This window comes from Gopherus evgoodei, chromosome 2, assembly GCF_007399415.2.
Source record: "Gopherus evgoodei ecotype Sinaloan lineage chromosome 2, rGopEvg1_v1.p, whole genome shotgun sequence".
Taxonomy (NCBI): domain Eukaryota; kingdom Metazoa; phylum Chordata; order Testudines; family Testudinidae; genus Gopherus; species Gopherus evgoodei.
The window spans coordinates 180,255,810-180,275,237 of NC_044323.1; the positions used below are offsets into that span (position 1 = coordinate 180,255,810).

Below are 19,428 nucleotides of genomic sequence, written 5' to 3' on the forward strand. Positions count from 1 at the left end.
GAAAAGGGCCCCATTAGAGGATAGCTTTTTCAGTCTGATTATCATTTAAAACATGAGCCTATGTTTTTATGATCTGCTTTCGTTTTGGTTCATGCTACTCACGGAGGGACACCCATGAGATGGTAATAGACATTTGTTCACTGTGCATCTAATGATACCTCATATAAAGCAAAACCAGGGATGTTGGTTTCTGAAGCAACCAAAATTATTTTAAACTATGTTCTTCTTTTCTTTAAAACAAAAATCTAGTGTTTCACATAATGTGAAATCCTTTCTCCAAATTTAGCTAGCACCAAATGCTTCAGAGGGATGCTGTAAGACATCCATAATGGACAATTATGTAATAACAGCCTATAGGCCAGAATATTTCTTCTTAACCCCAGGCATTCAGTAGTCTATCTCTTGAACATTTTTATTCTAGCTAGGGTAACCGTATATGTCCAGTTCCTTTCTGTATCCTGCTAAGTTCTTCTTCGTGCTTGCTCATATCCATTCCAGTTAGGTGTGCGCGTGCCACGTGCACGTTCGTCGGAGATTTTTTACCCTAGCAACACTCGGTGGGCCGGCAGAGTGCCCCCTGGAGTGGTGCCGCTATGGCGCCTGGTATATACCCCTGCCGGCCCATCCGCTCCTCAGTTCCTTCCTACCACCCGTGTCGGTCGTTGGAACAGTGGAGCACGGCTTAGCTGATCTCCACCTCCCTAGCTATTCACTCGTTGTATAGTTATTGTGTACATAGTTCCTCTTCTATAGTTCTAGTTAACATTTATATTAGTAGTTCTTATAGTAGTTGCGTATATAGTTAAAGAGGATCAGGTTCTAGCCCCTTCTCCTCCCCTGGTACCGGGGCCCATGCCTGGTTCACCAGGCTTCAAACCCTGCGCCGCCTGTCATCGGCTGATGCCCACAGGAGACCTGCACGACTCGTGTGAATCCCACCTTGCGGACAAGTGCCGAATCTGCAAGGCTTTCAAGCCCTGTACAAAGAAAGAGCGGGACATTCGCCTGAAGCAACTTTTGATGGAGGCAGCTCTAACTTGTCCATCCTCGGCACTGACTCCGGCACCGGGGACAAGTGCCCCCTCCGCACTGGAGCGCACGGTTCCAGTAAAGACTTCTCAGCACCAGCCTTCACCGGCTCAAACTTCTGGCCGGCACCGCTCCCTCTCCCCAAGGAGCAAGAGGCACAAGGCTCCGGCGGCACCTATATCTATGCCGCAGTCAGAGCGTACATCCAAGGCGGACCGCCCGGCACCGTCAACTGCCGCGGCACCGCTTGCCTCGGCACCGTTGATTCCGGTCTCACAAGAGCCGTCAAGTCCAGTGCCTACCAGTTCCCTGGTGCACGCTGTGGTTGAGCTCGTCATGCCCTCCACGCCGGAGAGACCTTCTCCACAGCTCGGGAACTAATTGCTTTGACGGGCAGGTCCAGGTCCCGCTCCCGGCTCCGCTATGACTCCCGGTACCGTTCACCGGTACTGCGCAGACAAGAGTCCAATGGATGCAGAGACCTGGTCCAATCGACCTCAGCTCCTCCGTGGCCTTCGTGTCATCCATCCGTCTCCTCCCATGTGGACAGTTCCTCCTACAGGGATTCGGATATGCATGCCCATGGCCCGGACCACGGACCTCATCAGTGGTCCTTTTGGACAGCTTGGGCTTATCATCAAGCCCAAGGCGAACAGACTGGCCCATCATGCTCCTGTCACTCAGAGCACCATGTGCCCGAGGCCACTGTCAGCAGACCTCCTCCTGCTGGTACAGAGGAAACCAGTGCACACACACCAGACCCGCATGATCTTCCGGAGATGGAGGTCCCCCCGGACCAGGCGTCAGTGCAGGACCCACTTGTCCTGGGGCTGTCATGCTCCTCTTCCCCAGATGAGGCAGTAGCGGGGACATCATCATCGGGGCCACCTTCGATTGACCTCTGGTCACACCAGGACCTTCTGCGGCGTGTCACCCAGAATATCAACCTTCCAGTAGAGGAGGTTCCAGAGGTGGAGGACCCGTGATTAGCATCTTGTCCGCAGAGACACCAACCAGAGTGGCTCTCCCTTTCATCTGTTTGATCCAGGCTAGAGCAGACACTATCTGGCAATCCCTGGCTTCCATCCCACTCACAGCCAGGGGAGTCGAACGGAAATACGTGGTGCCTTCCAAGGGGTATGAGTATCTCTATGTGCACCTCGCTCCCTGTTCATTGGTGGTACAGTCCGTCAACGAACGGGAGGGCCACAGCCAACAAGCCCCTGCACCTAAATCTAGGGAGGCCAGGCGCATGGTTTTGTTGGGACGGAAAATCTATTCCGCAGGAGGCCTCCAACTCCACATGGCAAACCAACAAGCCCTCCTGAGCAGATACAATTACAATACCTGGGAGGCGGTCGGGAATTTTACCGAGTTGGTTCCGCAGGATTCCCGCCAGGAATTTACAGCACTCCTGGAGGAGGGGAAGAGGGTCGCGAGGACCTCCTTACAAGCCTCGCTCGATGCCGCTGATTCGGCAGCTAGAACAGTCGCCTCTGGCATAGCCATGCGACGTATAGCATGGTTGCAAGTGTCCGGCCTGCCACCTGAGCTGCAGCATACCATACAAGACTTGCCGTTTGATGGACAAGGCTTGTTCTCGCAAAAGACGGACCCCAGACTGCAGAGTCTAAAGGACAACCACATAATTATGCGTTCGTTGGGAATTAATACGCCTCAGACTCAAAGACGGTCATTCCGCTCCCAACCTCCACGCCCTTACCCCCTGCCTCGGCCAAGACAAGACTTTGCCAGAAGACGAGGTCGCACCAACTGCAGACGTCAGTCTGGACCTCAAGGGGGTAACAATTCCGGTCCCACCAAACCAACACCGGGACTCAAATCAAAGTTTTGAGGGTGCGCCCGAGAGCAGTGTACCAGTTGCCTCCCCGGATCCCTTTCAGTTCTACAACCACCTTTCCCCATTCCTCCCTGCGTGATCCCAATTGACTTCAGATCGTTGAGTCCTACGTACGGTGGAGCTTGGATACCATCTTCAGTTTGTTTCATCCCCTCCCTTCCACCCACCCCTCCTCATCCCTCTTCAGGGACCCCTCTCATGAGCGACTCCTCATCCAGGAGGTCTGCAGGCTCCTCTCAATCGAAGCTATAGAGGAGGTATCGGAGGAATTAAGGGGCAAGGGGTTTTATTCCCAATATTTCCTAATTCCCAAGGCAAAAGGAGGCCTCCGGCCTATCCTAGACCTGTGAGGACTGAACAAATTCATCAAAAAGTTCAAGTTCCGCGTGGTATCCCTGGGAACCATCATTCCTTCCCTGGATCCCAGAGATTGGTACGCCACTCTCGACATGAAGGATGCATATTTCCACATTGCAATTTATCCCCCGCACAGGCGGTATCTGCGCTTTATGGTAAATCATCAACACTACCAGTTTACTGTCCTCCACTTTGGCCTCTCCTCGGCCCCTCGTGTCTTCACAAAGTGTATGGCTGTCATTGCTGCTTCCCTATGCTGTCGTTGAATACACATCTTCCCTTACCTCGACAACTGGCTTATCCGAGGGGCCTCCGAGGCACAAGTCATCAGCCATGTGACCATCATCAAGGACCTGTTTATGCGTCTAGGCCTGATCATCAATTTAGACAAGTCCACTCTGGTGCCTACGCAGAGGATAGAGTTTATCGGGGCAATGCTGGACTCTAACCTTGCAACGGCCAGTTTACCCCCCCACTGGTTTCAGGCCATAGTCTCCCTTGTCCAAAGTCTTCAGAGCTTTCCAACAACCTTGGCTCGCACTTGCCTTGGTCTCCTCAGTCACATTGCTGCATGCACATTCGTCACAAAGCACACCAGACTGCAAATGTGTCCTCTACAAATCTGGGTCGCCTCCGTCTATCGGCCTGGCAGAGACGCCATAGAGATCATTCTGACAGTTCCACCGAGCATTCTAGGCTCCCTCGACTGGTGGCGAATGTCATCCCGGGTGTGTGCAGGTCTGCCATTCCATCCTCCCCAGCCCTCCACGACCCTAACAACGGACGCGTCCTTCCTGGGCTGGGGTGCTCACCTAGGGTACCTGCGCACCCAAGGCCTTTGGTTGTCCCAGGAGTTGACGCTACACATCAATGTCAGAGAGCTGAGAGCTGTCCGGCTGGCATGCCAAGCGTTCCAGCGCCATCTGCAGGGCTGTTGTGTTGCTGTCAGGAAGCGGTCCAACTGTGGGACTTCTGCATAGCCCACTCCATAGACTTAGTAGCCTCCTTCCTCCCAAGAGTCCGGAACATGCTTGCAGATCATCTGAGCAGGTCCGTCCTGTCGCACGAGTGGTCCATCCATCCGGACATTCTCCATTCGGTTTTCCGGAGGTGGGGCTTTCCCCACATAGACCTGTTTGCCTCCAGAGTGAACAGGAAATGCCAGGTGTTCTGCTGCCTACAAGGTCACTCCCTGGGCTCCCTGTCAGACGCGTTCCTCATTCCGTGGACGGGCCACCTCTGTTATGCCTTCCCACTGTTTCCTCCGGTCCACCAAGTTCTACTCAAGTTCCGCAGGGACAAAGCCCACTTTATCCTGATCGCTCCGGCTTGGCCGAGGCAGCATTGGTACACCATGCTGCTCGACCTGTCTCTGTCAGACCCAATTCCCCTAGCACTCTGCCTGGACCTGATCACACAGGACTTCGGCAGGCTGCGCCACCCGGATCTGCAGTCCCTTCATCTGACAGCATGGCTGCTGTCTGGTTGAGCCAATCAGAGTTTCGTTGTTCCGCTGCAGTGCAACAGGTGCTGCTGGGAAGCAGAAAGCCCTCCACACGATCAACATACCTCGCTAAATGGAAGCGCTTCTGTCACTGGTGCACCCAGCAGGACCTGTCTCCGCAATCTGTATTACTCCCCACTATCTTGGACTATTTATGGTCTCTCAAAGAGCAAGGTCTGGCGATCTCTTCTCTAAGAGTTCATCTTGCAGCTGTTTCCACCTTCCATCCTAGGGAAGCTGGCAGTTCCATTTTTTCCCACCCTATAGTCTCCAGATTCCTCAAGGGCTTGGAGCGACTCTACCCCCAGGTCAAACGCCCAACCCCTACTTGGGACCTGAACCTCGTCTTAACCAGGCTCATGGGGCCCTCCTTTGAGCCTTTAGCTACATGCTCACTGCTGTACCTGTCCTGGAAGACAGCATTCCTAGTCGCTGTCACCTCGGCTAGACGAATCTCAGAACTTCGAGCATTGACTGTGGATCCTCTGTAATAACTACTCTCTGAGTACGGTTATCCAGCCAGTTATGCACCCACCTTATAGTAGCCCCATCTAAATTGTACTTTCCTAGTTTATCTATAAGAATATCATGCGAGACCGTATCAAATGCCTTACTAAAGTCTAGGTATATCACATCCACCGCTTCTCCCTTATCCTCCCTAAGGTCGTCTCTGCCTTTCACGTTAATTAGAACATCTTCCTGCCGGTCTTTTTTCCAAAACCGGACGCATCGCGACGGGAACAGCAGCTGCATACTCTGAATGTCCACAGGGCTCTCACCTTTTACATCGAGAGGACCAAAGCCTTCCAGCGTTCACCTCAGCTATTTGTAGTGGTGGCAGAACGTATGAAGGGCGTGGCAATCTCTTCCCAACGTATTGCATCTTGGGCGATGTCCTTTATTCAGGCATGCCATGACTTGGCTCACGTTCTGACTGGCCATATCACTGCCCACTCTACTCGGGCTCAAGCCTCATCTGCCGCACTCTTGGCCCATGTACCCATACAGGAAATCTGCCGCGCGGCCACCTGGTCTTCCATCCACACCTTTGCATCGCACTACGCATTGATCCAGAAGTCCAGAGATGATGCCGCCTTCGGCCCAGCGGTCTTACATTCCGCAACGTCTCGCTCCGACCCCACCGCCTAGGTAAGGCTTGGGAATCACCTAACTGGAATGGATATGAGCAAGCACTCGAAGAAGAAAAGACGGTTACTCACCTTTGTAACTGTTGTTCTTCGAGATGTGTTGCTCATATCCATTCCACACCTGCCCTCCTTCCCCTCTGTCGGAGTAGCCGCAAGAAGGAACTGAGGAGCGGATGGGCCGGCAGGGGTATATATCAGGCGCCATAGCGGCGCCACTCCAGGGGGCGCCCTGCCGGCCCACCGAGTGTTGCTAGGGTAAAAAAATCTCCGACGAACGTGCACATGTCGCACACACACCTAACTGGAATGGATATGAGCAACACATCTCAAAGAACAGCAGTTACAAAGGTGAGTAACCGTCTTTTCTCAGCTTCAGTAATGTCAGGAGGTAGTGAATTCCACAAGTTGATTGATTATATATTGTGTAAAAGGATTTATTTTTATTCCATTCTAAACAAAACGGATAACTCAGTGTGAAAGCTACGTTTAACAATTATATATTTTTAAAACAAGTGGGAAGAGAATTAAGATATACTTGTAAAGTAAATAAAGCCTGCAAGATGCTCAACTACTAAAATAAACTTCATGATATTAAACATTTACAGACCATATTTATGGGTCTTCAAATTTCTTTTTTCCCCCAATGGTTTGTCCTTGCTCTTATAATGTAAGAGAGGGTAAATAGGAGTGCTCCCATTGACTATCTCTGTCTTCTATTATTTTGTATACCTATATTATATCAACTCTTTTACATCTCCACTGTAAATTAAGATTAGAGAAATGTTTAGTCTTCCCTCATTGAAGCCTTTCCGTACTTTTGATAATTTTTCTTACCCTTTTTTGGACCTTGTTTACTTTTGTTATATCCTGTTTGCTGTATCCTACACTGATGGTAGTACTAATGGCACTATATTTGCAGTACTATTGTCTGTCTTTTTCGTAATACTGCCTGATATCTTGTTTACATTTTTGACTGCTTTTGTGCACTATATACTTGTCTGTGAGCTATCCTCAGTGACATCTAGGCATGTTCCTGAGTGGTTACAGTTAATCTACAATCCATCAATGTGTGTGAGTAGTTCAAATAAGCATTGTGATTTGCTTTCTTTTTAACTCTGTCTCAATTTCATAATGTTTTGATAATGATTGCTCCCTTAGCAGATCAGGCAGTAACGTAACTATCTGAAAAGAAGCATTTTTCATGCAAACAATTTAGATTCATAATGTATTAGGAAGATTGCATTACTCTGACTGTCCTGTGTGCATGGAAAATAAGTGATTGTTAAAACGTCCTATAACATTAGGTTTTTATACAGTATTCTATAAATATTGAATAAACTCAAGTACTTAGAGTCCTGACCTGTACAGAGCTGACTCCTAGTGGTAACTCAGGGCGGTGGCTTTGTCTCTTTTTCCCTTTTTTGTCCAGGTTTGTTTCTGACAGCTGTCACTAAGTCTATCTTTGTGCTTACACTAAGTTGTGTATGGAAAAATAGTAATTTCTGAATCTTTTCTTTACCAAAACATGTAAAGCAATTAAATTACAACTATCAAACCTTTTAAAATGACCTATTAGAAGTGGGAGATTTCAGTTTTTAATGACTGAAGTTTATGTAGTTTATTAGTAGAGACAGATTCTGCTATCATTACTCATGCTGAGTAATATGTAACTCTGGGTTTAATGGGATTACTCATTGAGTGTTAATTGTGAAAAAATATGGCAGTTACTCTTCAGAAGTTATTAAAAATTTGTGTTTTAATTGACCTAGAAAAAGTGATCACTAAACAGGATGAAACAAATGGGAAATGTAATGTTTAAACAGGCACACAAAGCACATATTTGACGTTGTGTGGTTGAACAGACACCAAATCTATTAACGAGTGAAATGATCTTAACAGTTGGACATAGGTTTCTTTGATTGAAAATTGTTATATGCTTCAGATGCATTCTGAAGCATGAAGCTAAATGCCAAAAACTTCTGACCACCCAAGAAATGTGATAATCCTTAAAAATATAATACTGTATTTGAAATTTGGTTTGCAAATATGAAATAAAATTACAAAAAAGGAAAATAGATGAAAAGATTGTCAGCAATGTGAACCCCCGGCTTGTTTACCAGGGCACTTGTGTTTCTTGACATGGGTATACTGGTGGCTACAGCTATTGATAAAGTTTTGTCTAACATTCTAAAACCACTTTATTTGCATCTGGAAATAAACAGGAAATTTGTATTTAGTATTTTCTTACTTCCTACGATTTTCTGAACTGTAATGTTATCAAACTGTAACTGATCAGTTTGTGTGTGTGTGGTGGGTTATTACTATTATTATTATTAAAGTGAAGGTGAATTTCAGCCCATCGTTGGTTGTTCTACAGCGGGGTTTTCCTCTGGGACCACCTTTGTGATGACTTTCTCTCCTCTTTCTCTAGTCCTGTGATTTTTTTGGTTGCTTTTGCTCTTCTTCCCACATTTCAACACTGAAGAGAAAGTCCCTGTTTCTATCTGAGGAGCAAGCAGAAAACAAATTCAAGATGGAAACTTCTTACCCATCTGACCTTGGATGACCAGATGTCCCAGTTGTATAGAGACATTCCCGATTTTTGGGTCTTTCTTATATTGGCTCCTATTATCCCCACCTCATGTCTTGATTTTTCATATTTGCTGTCTGGTCACCCTAATCTGACCAGTTCAGCTCCCACCCCTCCAAAGGCACAAATTGAGGTGTCTGAGATATATCTTGTGTCCTACAACTCAAAAGGTACTAAGGGAGTGGGTACATCCCTCCCCCACTACAATACACAGCCTAGCAAAAGCAGCATCTACGGGGATGATCAAAGTAGGTCCCCCTCTGTAGAGATTTTGTGCTCAGTTTTCTTTTTTTTGTTTTGAAGAAGTTAGGATGAATCAGAGTTGTCCTTGGATCTCAAAGCCCTCAACTAGATACCGAAGAATCAGAATGAAAACTATTTTCCACACTAGTGAGTGTTCACCCAAAGGTCGTTTGATAGAGAGCAAGACTGTCAGTGCTCATTTTGACTTTGTTGACATCTGTCAGAAGAGTAATCTGATACCTACATAATCCATAACATATAGAGGAGGAATATCATAACTGGCCCCCAACAGACTGCAGGAACTCCACTCCACCAGGATTCACCCATAGAGAAGCAAGGATCTCATCAGCTTGCCATACTAAAGTGTTGCCCAGGTCGTGATAGAAAAGTAGTGAACTGCAGCATTTTCTACTCTCTGTAGCCCAAGACACATTCCTGCATGAAATATATGATCCAGTTTTCCAAAATACGCAAACTTTTTATAATGGTGGAGAGATGTGCCTCTTCTGATAGAAGATAAAGTGACTAGTAAGAGGCTGTTTGTTGTTTTCTCTCTGTCTTCTGTTGTTTGTATTTTTGTAATCAGCCACACAATTTCAGGTCCCATTTTTAACCTAAAAACTTTAAGCAAAACTATATATTTGAACAGACCCATTATTTTATGATAGAGAGAAAATATTTCTGTTGGTGGTCAGGAAAACGAAACTTATCATCCAAGTTAGTAAGCAGTAAGGTACAGTGTGTTAAGAAAGACAGACAATTTTAAATCTGAATATTTTTAGAGGTTCTCATAGACTCTAGGACTGGAAGGGACCTCGAGAGGTCATCGAGTCCAGTCCCCTGCCCTCATGGCAGGACCAAATACTGTCTAGACCATCCCTAATAGATATTTATCTAACCTACTCTTAAATATTTCCAGAGATGGAGATTCCACAACTTCCCTAGGCAATCTATTCCAGTGTTTAACTACCCTGACAGTTAGGAACTTTTTCCTAATGTCCAACCTGAATCTCCTTTGCTGCAGTTTAAATCCATTGCTTCTTGTTCTATCATTGGAGGCTAAGGTGAACAAGTTTTCTCCCTCCTCCTGATGACACCCTTTTAGATACCTGAAAACTGCTATCATGTCCCCTCTCAGTCTTCTCTTTTCCAAACTAAACAAACCCAATTCCTTCAGCCTTCCTTCATAGGTCATGTTCTCAAGACCTTTAATCATTCTTGTTGCTCTTCTCTGGACCCTCTCCAATTTTTCCACATCTTTCTTGAAATGCAGTGCCCAGAACTGGACACAATACTCCAGTTGAGGCCTAATCAGCGCAGAGTAAAGCGGAAGAATGACTTCTCGTGTCTTGTTTACAACACACCTGTTAATGCATCCCAGAATCACATTTGCTTTTTTTGCAACAGTATCACACTGTTGACTCATATTAAGCTTGTGGTCTACTATGACCCCTAGATCTCTTTCTGCCATACTCCTTCCTAGACAGTCTCTTCCCATTCTGTATGTGTGAAACTGATTGTTCCTTCCTAAGTGGAGCACTTTGCATTTATCTTTATTGAACTTCATCCTGTTTATCTCAGACCATTTCTTCAATTTGTCAAGATCATTTTGAATTTTGACCCTGTCCTCCAAAGCAGTTGCAATCCCTCCCAGTTTGGTATCGTCCGCAAACTTAATAAGCGTACTTTCTATGCCAACATCTAAATCTTTGATGAAAATATTGAACAGAGCCGGTCCCAAAACAGACCCCTGCAGAACCCCACTTGTTATACCTTTCCAGCAGATTGGGAGCCATTAATAACTACTCTCTGAGTACGGTTATCCAGCCAGTTATGCACCCACCTTATAGTAGCCCCATCTAAATTGTACTTTCCTAGTTTATCTATAAGAATATCATGCGAGACCGTATCAAATGCCTTACTAAAGTCTAGGTATATCACATCCACCGTTTCTCCCTTATCCACAAGGCTCGTTATCCTATCAAAGAATGTTATCAGATTAGTTTGACACGATTTGTTCTTTACAAATCCATGCTGGCTATTCCCTATCACCTTACCACCTTCCAAGTGTTTGCAGATTATTTCTTTAATTACCTGCTCTATTATCTTCCCCGGCACAGAAGTTAAACTAACTGGTCTGTAGTTTCCTGGGTTGTTTTTATTTCCCTTTTTATAGATGGGCACTATATTTGCCCCCTTCCAGTCTTCTGGAATCTTCCCCGTCTCCCATGATTTCCCAAAGATAATAGCTAGAGGCTCAGATACCTCCTCTATTAACTCCTTGAGTATTCTAGGATGCAGAAATGTACCATCTTGCACATTACACTGTCTCTGTGCTTTCAGTTGTTTTAGTATAGTAGCTTATTCTGATTTCCTCTCCCACCCACCGTTTTTCTAGAAGTCTCAGTTCCAAAAATTAAGTATCTTACTGCAGATGAGTTTAATAAGTTGGATGCAAGTCTTTCTACTGTTCTGACCAAGAGTTGATTTGTGTAAATCTCATTAAAGGACAGAAACCCTTTTGAAGACTTGGGAGTCCCTTGACACACTCTTTGGCATATAACTGTTCAAGTGAGTTCTCTCCAGAGTTAATTGTTCCAAATGCAGTATGGAACAGTGTGCATGTTTTTGTTGCAGCTTACTGTGGCTTTCTCCCATGCAGACCTCACCAACCCCTCATCTTCAATCAGACTGTATGAAATTGAGCATGAATTTAAAAATAAAGGAAGTGCTATGGTCATTCTTGAATTACACATAGGGCAGCATCCACGTATCCCTGGTCCCAGCGTTGCACCCCAGAAATGTACCATCTTGCACTGTTCAGTTTTTCACTGAACGGTACAGCCTAATACAGTCCGTCAATTTGACAGAGATTATGCATCACCCTTTGTTAACCTGAGTAGATTCCCCAAACACTTCAGCTGAAAATACGATTAGACATAAAACAGATTTACTAGCTAATGAAAGATAGATTTTAAGTGAGTAAGTGGTATTGGCATAGAAGATCAGAATTGGTTACAAAAGGAAATAAAATATAAAATTGCAAGCTAATTCTTAAACTTTACCATGCTAATAATTCTAAAAGCAAAAGAATTTCTCTCACCCAGAACTTCACTGGCAGTTCTTGCTAACTAGAATGCGTTCTAGTTAGGACCAGCCCCTCCCATAGCCTCAAAGGAGTTTCTTTGTCTTCCCGATGTTCCTTGCGTAAAGATGGTGGAGGAGAGGGAGGTGAAGTGATGATATCACTGTCCCCTATGTATACTCTTCTTGCTTTCAGGCATAACCCTTCACCCAACTGGGTTGCTGTGAAATACATAGTGTGTCTTAGGAGAATTGCAAATTTCTTGCTCACACCTTTTGTCTATGTGAGTCTTGAGCCCTCTCTGGAGATGACATGCAGGTCTCTTGTTTATAGGCCCTTCTTTTTTTCTGAGAGGTTAGTGTGTGGGCATTTCCCAGACTTACAACATGTCTCAGTAACAAGACGTAGCAAAATGTCATCACTTGCTATATATTGATGCACACATTTAAACAGGACAATGAGTTTCAGCAAATCATGGCTTTTCAAATGATATCTCACATTGTACTTTGTACAAAATATCATAACCACATACAAGTGGTGAATATGGGAGTACACGGCAGTGTTCCCTCTCATTCTTTCCGTCCATATGTGGAATGAATTTTGTTATGTGCACCAATATGGAGGTGATGTATGACATATCACCTTTATATTGGTGCACATAACTAAATTCATGTGTGTTGGGGGGGGGAGGGCTGAGTGGTTCGCAGTGTGGGACAGGCCTAGGGTTCTGGGGTGTGTGTGTGTGTGTGTGAGCTCTGGCTGGAGGGGCAGGGTCGGGATGGGGCTGGGGATGAGGGTTTTGGGGTGCAGAAAGGGGTTCAGGGCTGGGGCAGAGGGTTGGGGGGATGAGGGCTCCGGCTAGGGGTAAAGGCTCTGGGGTGGCACCAGGGATGAGGGGATTGGGGTGCAGAAAGGGGTTCAGGGCTGGGGAAGAAGGTTGGGGTGAGGCCAGGGCTGAGAGAGGCAGGCTGCCCCAGGGCTGAGGTGGTGAGAGGGGATCTCCCGCAGCCCTCTCTTGCTGCAGCAGCTCGGGGCTGGGGGAGAGGCGCCTCTCCTGGGACACAGCAGCTCCAGCAGGGCTGGGCCGAGGGAGGGGCTCCTCTCCCCCAACTGCAGCAGGTCTGGGGCAGGTCCACGATGGGGCCGCCTGGGAGGTCCGCGCTGTGGGAGAGGTATCTTTCCCAGCTGCAGCCCTGAGCCCCTGCATGGGCCTTAATAGGCAGCTGTGCTGCTGCTCAGTTTAGAGGGAATTTAGATACAGGGTGTTATTTTGAGTTAGAGTGTGTCACAACCAATACAGAGGATTTCACATTTGTAAATTGTAATATAAATTGTCTTTTCTGCTGGTTGCATGGCACCTACTGTAATGTTTGGCACAATACAAATAATAAAATATGAATAATGTTGTGACACCTGGGTAATGAGTAGAATATTAATTGTGATGCAGAATAAAAGTACAATTGACCATAAAATAACTCTAACGGGTTAGGTCAAAAACTTTTTCTAAGGTTGAAAGTACTTTAGGGGACAGAGAGTGTCTTCCTTTAGGTTTATCTCCAAATATTCCAGATTTGGAGTTAATTTATTATATAAAACAGTACACAGTTTATTCCATTAGTAGTGTAGCTTACAGGGTTCATACAGGATGGCCTAACACATGCAAATGAAGAGAATGCAGTTACATTCTTAGACCTGTCTGTATGTATGGAAACAGTTTCAGGGAGAAAACAGTAATGTGAGAAATACTACTCATTGGCTTAAAATTAAGAATGTGCTTAAATGTTTGCAGGATCAGGGCATGAAAGTAATCCATATTAAACAGTGGATGTATGACTGCCTGGCCTCTCTTAATATGAAACATTACATCCTCTTTTTGTCAGAGGAAATCAACATTTGTTTGAGACATAGTCCCGCTAGGTGCTAAGTACCTTGCAAGTTCAGCTTTCAATACCTACCTGAATTGGTGGTTAACAGGTTAGTTGCTACTAGAATTCAGTTTCTAGCATTTCTTTTAAAAAGATGAAATGACTTTATAGTTGTTTGCCGCTTCAAAACTGCTGATGTGCTTTGAACATGGTAGCGAATTTTCTTAGTACATTTTTTTTTCTCTTTATCTTTGCGCCAGCAGCAGTACAGGACTTCTCCCTTATGCCTCTAATCTCATATGAGCATGTATGCCAAAGTGTTTCCCTTCCATTCCCAAGGCAGTAATTTGGGAAGTGTCTGGCTAAGTCAGATGATTTAGGGTAATTAATGCACAACTTTCCTGCTGATTTCCATTTTCCCTGATTAATTTTCCTCCTCCACTTATGAGCAGCATTTTCCATTTGGAGCTGGAATGCCACTCAAGCTATCTGCCAAAGAATATTTGAGAGTATTTAAGTCTGTACCATTGCACTTTCCATCCTCTGTAAACATCTGACAGAATTTCCTTATTAAGATCTCCGTATTGCCTAAAGATTGCTTGGGTTGCTATACTTCTTACTCAGCATTTTAGTTTTATCTTAAAAATTGACATCTGAAGTCAATTTTCCGGTTTAATAGGCTCAGATCTGTCAAGTTTTATTCACTGTGACCCAGATCCTGTGAGCTGCTGAGCACTGCCTGGGAAAGGTGGTGATCACTACACACAGCTGCTTTGACTTGAACCGAATGGGTTGTGGGTGCTCAACACATCGCAGGAGACTTTTGCACCAAATTTTTGGTAGTTTTTTAAAACTTTTAAAAAATATTAAAATAAGTTGTAAAAGCAAACTTTGAGTCTAATTTGCCAGTTTTAGTTTAAACAATACTCATTTGTTGGAGCTCTAGGAATAGAGCATAAACTATGTGCGGCTATTGGATAAATCGGTTAGAAAGGCTAATCCCATGTTCACATCTGGAATTTTAACAGAGCAGTAATGTATCATTGTCGTTTTAGTTCATTTTGCTCTCAGATATAGTTTCCTAAATCTTGTTCTACTGGCCAACTCATATCACTTTCACCATTCACATAAATGTGCACGTTTTGTATTGAGTACAATGCTGAAGTTTTTGATCACGGGAACAACTGAGAAATCTCCATGTTCATTTTTAATTAGGTTTCCCTGGGTCTTAGTTGGGTGGCTGTCAATTTTTCAAAGGCTTTTCAGTTTTATCAGTTCCACCTGTCTTATAATTTACCTTTGTCACAACCGATACTTACATCTCATGCAATATGAAATGAACAGGAGACAAAATAATTAACTCAAAATTAATCACAATTAATTGCAGTTTTAATTGTACTGTTAAAAAGTAGAACACCAATTGAAATTTATTAAATATTTTTGAATGTTTGTCTACATTTTCATATATATTGTATTCCGTGTAGTAATTGAAATCAAAATATATATTCTTTTTCCTAACAAATATAAAAATGATAAAAGAAATGGTATCTTTCAATTCATTTCATACAAGTACTGTAGTGCAATCTCTTTGTCGTGAAAAGGCAACTTACAAATATAGATTTATTTATTTTTTGATGCATTGTTTTGTTTTTGAGTGCAGTCGTGTAAAACTTCAGAGCCTACAAGTCCGCTCAGTACTACTTGTTGTTCAGTCAATTGCTAAGACAAAAAGGTTGGATACATTTAAGGGAGATAATGCTGCCCACTTATTTACAATGTCACCTGAAAGTGGGAACAGGCATTTGCGTGGCACTTTTGTAGCCGGCATTGCAAGGTATTTGTGTGCCAGATATGCTAAACATTCGCATGCCCCTTCATGCTTCAACCACCATTCTAGAGGACATGCTTCCATGGTGATGACGCTCATTAACAAAATAAGCCTTAATTAAATTTCTGACTGAACTCCTTGGGGCAGAATTGTATGTCCCCTTCTCTGTTTTACCCACTTTTTGCCATATATTTCCTGTTATAACAGTCTTGGAGGGTGACCCAGCATGTTATTCATTTTAAGAACACTTGCACTGCAGATTTGGCAAAACACAAAGAAGGTACCAATGTGAGATTTCTAAAGATAGCTATGGCACTCAACCCAAGGTTTAAGAATCTGAAATGCCTTCCAAAGTCTGAGAGGCATGAGGCATGGAGCTTGCTTTCAGAAATCTTAAAAGAGCAACACTTTGATGCGGAAACAACAGAACCTGAACCACAGAAAAAGAAAATCGACCTTCTGCTGGTGGCATCTTGCTCAGATAATGAAAATGAACATGCGTTGATTGGTCTGCACTGCTTTGGATCGTTACCTGGAATACGGGTTGAAACATGAAGGGACATATGAATCTTTAGCACATCTGGCACTTAAATATCTTGCAACACCAGCTACAACGGTGCCATGAGAACACCTGTTCTCACTTTCAAGTGACATTGTAAACAAAAAGGATGCAGCATTATCTCCTGCAAATATAAACAAATTTATTTGTCTGAGCGATTGGCTGAACAAGAAGTGGGACTAAGTGGACTTGCAGGCTCTAAAATTTTACCTTGTTTTATTTTTGAATGCAGAGGTTTTTTGTACATAATTCTACATTTGTAAGTTCACTTTCATGATAAAGAGATTGCACTGCAGTACTTGTATGAGGTGAACTGAAAAATACTATTTCTTTTGGTTTTTATAGTACAAATACTTGTAATTAAAGTGAGCACTGTAAACTTTGTATTCTGTGTTGTAAATAAATTCAATATATTTGAAAACGTAGAAAACATCCAAAAATATTTAAACAAATATTTAAGTAAATGGTATTCTATTATTAACAGCTCAATTAATTGCGCAATTAATTTTTTTCATCTCTTGACAGCCCTATTAATGATACAAAATACATACTGTTTTCCAGTATGAACTGTATTTCCATTAATGGGCTATGCTGGCAAAAGCTTTGCAGTGTAGGCTATCCCTCAGTATCTCTCCTGCAGGGTCTCCCCCTTAGCAGTTGCTGATCGCTCACCCCTCCCTATCTTCTCTAGGCAGGTTTTGTTTTTTTTTAATCAATCCTTTGATCTTAGGCCCCAGCCTTGGAAAAATATAAACTTGTTAACCTATGCAGAGGCAGGCAGTTAGGTGCCTCCCAATCAAGAAGCCATTTGTTCTCTTAGGCCATGTCTACATCTAAAATTTTGCAGCGCTGGTTGTTATAGCTGTGTTAGTACAGCTGCATAGGGCCAGCGCTGCAGAGTGGCCACACTTACAGCAACCAGCGCTGCAAGTGGTGTTAGATGTGGCCACACTGCAGCGCTGTTGGGCGGCTTCAAGGGGGGTTCGGGGAACGCGAGAGCAAACCGGGAAAGGAGACCAGCTTCCCCGCGGTTTGCTCTCGCGTTCCCCGAACCACCCAGCAAACCTCAGGGAAGGAGACCTGCTTGCTCGGGGTTCGGGGAACGCGAGAGCAAGCTGGGGAAGGAGACCAGTTTGATTATCAGAGGCTTCCTCGGTGATGCTGGGATACCTGCTTATTCCACGGAGGTCAAGAAAAGCGCTGGTAAGTGTCTATACTTGATTACCAGCGCTGGATCACCAGCGCTGGATCCTCTACACCCGAGACAAAACGGGAGTACGGCCAGCGCTGCAAACAGGGAGTTGCAGCGCTGGTGGTGCCCTGCAGATGTGTACACCTCCTAAGTTGCAGCGCTGTAACTCCCTCACCAGCGCTGCAACTTTCTGATGTAGACAAGCCCTTAGTGACCCTTGAAATATTTCCCCCTCACCTATTTTATCTTTAGTAATTGATTAGTTTCCTTCATGTTCTTTCTAAAAGCCCCTTTAAAATCAAATCCGTGTAGTTAGAATAGTATGAATCAAATAAACTGAGATACATCATTTAAAAAAGAAAAATACTGATACCTCCACAACTTGCCTGCAGTATAACCCCTGCCATAGACCTGTACTAATGATATCTTGTCATTCCATGAATTGGCTAAGAAATCACCAGCCTTTGTTTACTTCAGCCATTTCCCTGTCAGAATCTAGAATGGACACTTGTGTTTTTTTCTTTGATTTCTTTAGATGTAAGTGGAACAACTTGCCCCTTATGGTTTCGGTTATTTTTTATTTACCTTTTTCATACTATTTCTATTTTGTTCCTTTAAAAAAAAGTCCTGTATTGAGTTATAGAGAGAGAGCATATAAAGCACAAATTAAAGGTTGAATAGTAGCTCTGCTAGCAACTTATATTATTAAGAACATGTTATCTACAATGATCATTCAGTTCTATGTATATAGGTAATATTTGGCTTTCTGTGTAGAATATCAACATAGCAGTGTAGTAATTATTTCAGTAGTTTGTTGATTGGAAACTCTGCAAGTGCAGACACTATCGCTATCATTATTTGTACTTGGTTATATAATTGAAACAGCTATAAATAAAAAATAATTGTCTTGTGTCATGGCTAATATCTGGGGTAAACATAGTAATGCCTTGTTTTGTGGCACTACTGGGATAGTCGCTATCCTTCAGTGTAAGGAAAAATAAAGTGATTACATAATATACTTATTCATACAATGTAAAAGGATGCCTTCAACAGGTGATTCAGCTGTTGATCTTTCACCTTCTTTACTTCTGAGTGGTTTGCTTGATAGTAACTGTGGATTTTGGTTGTCCCCACAGATTAGAAGGTACTTAATTCTTTGGGTTTGTTTGTTTTTTATTTTTCTAACCTAGTGATGCAAGTAGTCATCATCCAAGGATCGATCTATCTTTGTCAGCCTATTTTGAGCAAGTTTAATAATCAGTTCAAACAGTATAAAAATTCAAATAGTATCAATATAAGATAACACTGTGGAGGTGATTATTTTCCCAGCGTGGAGGATTGACTTTGGACCTGATTTTTCAAACACATGTATAATTTATGCACAAGTCCCACTGAGCTATGTGTAGTTCAAAAGCTTGTCTCATTCACCAGCAGAAGTTGGGTCCAATAAAAGATAGCACCCCACTCACTTTGTGTCTTATGCTTAAAGTAACACACGCACGATTGTAAGATTGGAGCCTTTGTGTATTACATTTAATATATACACAGTTACGGCACTGAATGTTTCACTAATGTGGTACGTATGTTCACTGCTTATGTACATTTAATCTGAAAATTATAAAGCATGTTATTTAACATAATCAAACCTCTTTTTAAAAATACAAAGCATTTCTTAAAATAAAAATGAGTGAAGTGTTGAATTTTTATTTTATTATTTTAATTTTTAAATGACAATAATTTAGGACACATAATATGTTGCTAGTGTTCAAAGTCAACAATAAGAAAAAGGTTCATGAAAATTTTCCTGAAATACTTTTGTCTGATAAGTCACTGATCAAATAGATACTGGCTGGTAGAATACTTTACACCTAAAGAAACACATTCAACTCAAAATATTAATACTTAAACATTTATAATAGGTAGTTTCAGCAATTAAACCTTCTCTGAATCTGCCTGCCAATTTTTAGGATCAAAACATACTGTCTCATTTGTAAGAACTTTATTTTCATTCTCTGTTGCTGCATGAAAGATCCACGTGGTGAGAGACAACTGAATGTATGGGGAACCGGTGAAACTGACAATATACAAAAGCAGTGTCCAGTTCACAAACCTGAAAAATAGGGGCAATTATTGTCCAATGTAGTCTTCTAGTTACAATAATCATGGA

At 43.4% G+C, this 19,428-nt stretch overlaps 1 protein-coding gene across 11 annotated transcripts in view; it reads left to right on the forward strand.

The window, feature by feature from the left end:
* The window catches only part of HIVEP1 (HIVEP zinc finger 1), a 203,377-nt gene that overhangs the window by 87,203 nt on the left and 96,746 nt on the right, over positions 1–19,428 (forward strand). The window lies entirely within an intron of this gene.